Source organism: Trichomycterus rosablanca, chromosome 1 (genome assembly GCF_030014385.1).
Source record: "Trichomycterus rosablanca isolate fTriRos1 chromosome 1, fTriRos1.hap1, whole genome shotgun sequence".
Taxonomy (NCBI): domain Eukaryota; kingdom Metazoa; phylum Chordata; class Actinopteri; order Siluriformes; family Trichomycteridae; genus Trichomycterus; species Trichomycterus rosablanca.
The window spans coordinates 11,557,713-11,563,712 of record NC_085988.1 but is presented as its reverse complement, the minus strand read 5'-3'; positions in this window follow the sequence as shown (position 1 = coordinate 11,563,712).

The following is a 6,000-nucleotide window of genomic DNA, read 5'->3' as shown; positions in this document are numbered from 1 at the left end:
CCTCGTCAGCCTCAATCAGAAGCAGGGATCGGCATTAGTGAGAGGATGATTGACGAGATGAAATTGGACGCGCTAAATTATAAAAAAAGAAAAAAGAACATCAGACCTCAAAAAGAAGAACATCAGACCTCAAAAAGAAGAACATCAGACCCCAAAAAGAAGAACATCAGACCCCCAAAAAGAACATCAGACCCCAAAAAAGAAGATCAGACCCCAAAAAAGAAGAACATCAGACCCCAAAAAGAAGGACATTAAACCCCAAAAAAGAACATCAGACCCCAAAAAGAAGGACATCAGACCCCAAAAAAGTACATCAGACCCCAAAAAGAAGGACATCAGACCCCAAAAAAGAAGGACATCAGACGCCAAAAAAGGACATCAGATGCCAAAAAAGGACATCAGACCCCAAAAAAGAAGGACATCAGACCCCAAAAAAGAAGGACATCAGACCTCAAAAGAAGGACATCAGACCTCAAAAGAAGGACATCAGACCCAAAAAAAGAAGAACATCAGACCCCAAAAAGAAGAAAATCAGATCTCAAAAATAAGGACATCAGACCCCAAAAAATTAGAACATCAGAAGCAGGTCTTTCCTCCTCTGTCTTACTGGAGAACTGTTAATAGTCCAGAAGTATTTGGACATCTGAGCATGAGCTTGATGGACATCACCTGAGCGCAATCTGTCGATTTCCGTATGTAAAATATAAGTACATGAACAACAACAGATGTGTACATGTTTTTTTTATATTCCTTTGATCCTGTAGAACGTTTTGTACTTGAGGTCATCACATCTTCTCCAGCGTCCACTGCGCTCTTCAGGAAATTGAATCTCAAACACCAAACAAACACGTGGAATTTCAAACGTCCATGATCGCGCTCGGAGCTTCGTCCTCCTCCTGCTGGGGTGGGAAATTGAAGTGATTTGATTCTCCTCGAGCCCTGCAGAGGGAAAAAAATCTAATCTGAATGGAAATTCAAGGACGTTAGGTATACGGGAGGGAGTATATGACCAAAAGTATTTAGACAGCTGACCAATAGCTTGTCAGACGTCCCATTTAAAAAGAAAAGAAGGACATCAGACCACTAAAAAGGAGGACATTAGACCCCAAAAAGGAGGACATCCGACCCCAAAAAGGAGAACATCAGACCCCAAAAAGGAGAACATCAGACCCCAAAAAGAACATCAGACCCCAAAAAGGAGAACATCAGACCCCAAAAAGAACATCAGACCCCAAAAAGGAGAACATCAGACCACAAAAAGGAGAACATCAGACCACAAAAAGGAGAACATCAGACCACAAAAAGAACATCAGACCCCAAAAAGAACATCAGACCCCAAAAAGGAGAACATCAGACCCCAAAAAGGAGAACATCAGACCCCAAAAAGGAGAACATCAGACCACAAAAACAACATCAGACCCCAAAAAGAACATCAGACCCCAAAAAGGAGAACATCAGACCCCAAAAAGGAGAACATCAGACCCCAAAAAGAACATCAGACCCCAAAAAAGAGAACATCATACCCCAAAAAGGAGAACATCAGACCCCAAAAAGGAGAACATCAGACCCCAAAAAGGAGAACATCAGAACACAAAAAGGAGAACATCAGACCCCAAAAAGGAGAACATCAGACCCCAAAAAGAACATCAGACCCCAAAAAGGAGGACATCAGACCCCAAAAAGGAGGACATCAGACCCCAAAAAGGAGAACATCAGACCCCAAAAAGAACATCAGACCCCAAAAAAGAGAACATCATACCCCAAAAAGGAGAACATCAGACCCCAAAAAGGAGAACAACAGACCCCAAAAAGGAGAACATCAGACCCCAAAAAGAACATCAGACCCCAAAAAAGAGAACATCATACCCCAAAAAGGAGAACATCAGACCCCAAAAAGGAGAACATCAGACCCCAAAAAGGAGAACATCATACCCCAAAAAGGAGAACATCAGACCCCAAAAAGGAGAACATCAGACCCCAAAAAGAACATCCGACCCCAAAAAGGAGAACATCAGACCCCAAAAAGAACATCGGACCCCAAAAAGGAGGACATCAGACCCCAAAAAGGAGAACATCAGACCACAAAAAGGAGAACATCAGACCACAAAAAGAACATCAGACCCCAAAAAGGAGAACATCATACCCCAAAAAGGAGAACATCAGACCCCAAAAAGAACATCAGACCCCAAAAAGGAGAACATCAGACCACAAAAAGAACATCAGACCCCAAAAAGGAGAACATCAGACCCCAAAAAGGAGAACATCAGACCCCAAAAAGGAGAACATCAGACCCCAAAAAGGAGAACATCAGACCACAAAAAGAACATCAGACCCCAAAAAGGAGAACATCAGACCCCAAAAAGGAGAACATCAGACCACAAAAAGAACATCAGACCCCAAAAATAGAGAACATCAGACCACATCAAGGAGAACATCAGACCACAAAAAGAACATCATACACCAAAAAGGAGAACATCAGACCACAAAAATAGAGATCAGACCCCAAAAAGAAGGACATCAAACATACATTATTAAAGTAGAGTGACCTCTGTATGATTCTGAGAAGTATGCCTGTGAGGATTTGTGTCTGTATTTGCCCAAATTCGAAACTTAGACTTAGAAGGGGTGTCCCAATACTTTCGTCCATATTAAGTGTGTTTATGTATTTTTGATTTAACGGAGATGATTTTTAGTGAACGTAGGAAACGCTCTCATCCCGCCGTCGCCTGGCATTCGAATAAACTCCCGTCTTTCTTCTTTATTATTCACGTCTCTCCCCGAAGACGTCTCACTCTCGCGCTCTCTCTTCGCTGTTCTGTTTTCATTCTCCCCGCGTGTGAAGGACTCAGCTCGACGATTTCAGGGACAAAAATAGCTTCTCGTTCCTTTATTTATATTTATTCTCCCATTCTGAACTACACACTCACACACACTTACTCACACACACACACACACACACACACATTTACTTACACACTTACACACACACATTCACTCACACACACTTACTCACACACACACACACACATTTACTTACACACTTACACACACACATTCACTCACACACACTTACTCACACACACACACACACACACATTTACTTACACACTTACACACACACATTCACTCACACACACTTACTCACACACACACACACACACATTTACTTACACACTTACACACACACATTCACTCACACACACTTACTCACACACACACACACACACACATTTACTTACACACTTACACACACACATTCACTCACACACACACACACACATTTACTCACATTTACTCACACACACATTTACTCACACACACACATTTACTCACACACACACATTTACTTACTCACACACATTTACTCACATTTACTCACACACATTTACTCACATTTACTCACACACATTTACTCACATTTACACACACACATTTACTTACTCACACACATTTACTTACTCACACACATTTACTCACATTTACTCACACACATTTACTCACATTTACTCACACACATTTACTCACATTTACTCACACACATTTACTCACATTTACACACACACATTTACTTACTCACACACATTTACTTACTCACACACATTTACTCACATTTACTCACACACATTTACTTACTCACACACATTTACTTACTCACACACATTTACTCACATTTACACACACACATTTACTTACTCACACACATTTACTCACATTTACACACACACATTTACTTACTCACACACATTTACTTACTCACACACATTTACTCACATTTACTCACACACATTTACTCACATTTACTCACACACATTTACTCACATTTACTCACACACATTTACTCACATTTACACACACACATTTACTTACTCACACACATTTACTTACTCACACACATTTACTCACATTTTACACACACAATCTGTCTCGCGTGTGTCATTTACTCACATTACTCACACACATTTACTCACATTTACACACACACATTTACTTACTCACACACATTACTCACATTACTCACATTTACACACACACATTTACTTACTCACACACATTTACTCACATTTACTCACACACATTTACTCACATTTACTCACACACATTTACTCACATTTACACACACACATTTACTTACTCACACACATTTACTTACTCACACACATTTACTCACATTTACACACACACATTTACTTACTCACACACATTTACTCACATTTACTCACACACATTTACTCACATTTACACACACACATTTACTTACTCACACACATTTACTCACATTTACTCACATTTACACACACACATTTACTTACTCACACACATTTACTCACATTTACTCACACACATTTACTCACATTTACTCACACACATTTACTCACATTTACACACACACATTTACTTACTCACACACATTTACTCACATTTACTCACACACATTTACTCACATTTACACACACACATTTACTCACATTTACACACACACATTTACTTACTCACACACATTTACTTACTCACACACATTTACTCACATTTACTCACACACATTTACTCACATTTACACACACACATTTACTCACATTTACACACACACATTTACTTACTCACACACATTTACTTACTCACACACATTTACTCACATTTACTCACACACATTTACTCACATTTACACACACACATTTACTCACATTTACACACACACATTTACTTACTCACACACATTTACTCACATTTACTCACACACATTTACTCACATTTACACACACACATTTACTTACTCACACACATTTACTCACATTTACTCACACACATTTACTCACATTTACACACACACATTTACTTACTCACACACATTTACACACATTTACTCACACACATTTACTCACATTTACTCACACACATTTACTTACTCACACACATTTACTTACTCACACACATTTACTCACATTTACACACACACATTTACTTACTCACACACATTTACACACATTTACTCACACACATTTACTCACATTTACTCACACACATTTACTTACTCACACACATTTACTTACTCACACACATTTACTTACTCACACACATTTACTCACATTTACTCACACACATTTACTTACTCACACACATTTACTCACATTTACTCACACACATTTACTTACTCACACACATTTACTCACATTTACTCACACACATTTACTTACTCACACACATTTACTTACTCACACACATTTACTCACATTTACTCACACACATTTACTTACTCACACACATTTACTCACATTTACTCACACACATTTACTTACTCACACACATTTACTTACTCACACACATTTACTCACATTTACTCACACACATTTACTTACTCACACACATTTACTCACATTTACTCACACACATTTACTTACTCACACACATTTACTTACTCACACACATTTACTCACATTTACTCACACACATTTACTCACATTTACTCACACACATTTACTCACATTTACTCACACACACATTTACTTACTCACACACATTTACTCACATTTACTCACACACATTTACTCACATTTACTCACACACATTTACTCACATTTACTCACACACATTTACTTACTCACACACATTTACTCACATTTACTCACACACATTTACTCACATTTACACACACACATTTACTCACATTTACTCACACACATTTACTCACATTTACTCACACACATTTACTTACTCACACACATTTACTTACTCACACACATTTACTCACATTTACTCACACACATTTACTCACATTTACTCACACACATTTACTTACTCACACACATTTACTTACTCACACACATTTACTTACTCACACACATTTACTCACATTTACTCACACACATTTACTCACATTTACTCACACACATTTACTTACTCACACACATTTACTTACTCACACACATTTACTTACTCACACACATTTACTCACATTTACTCACACACATTTACTCACATTTACTCACACACATTTACTCACAT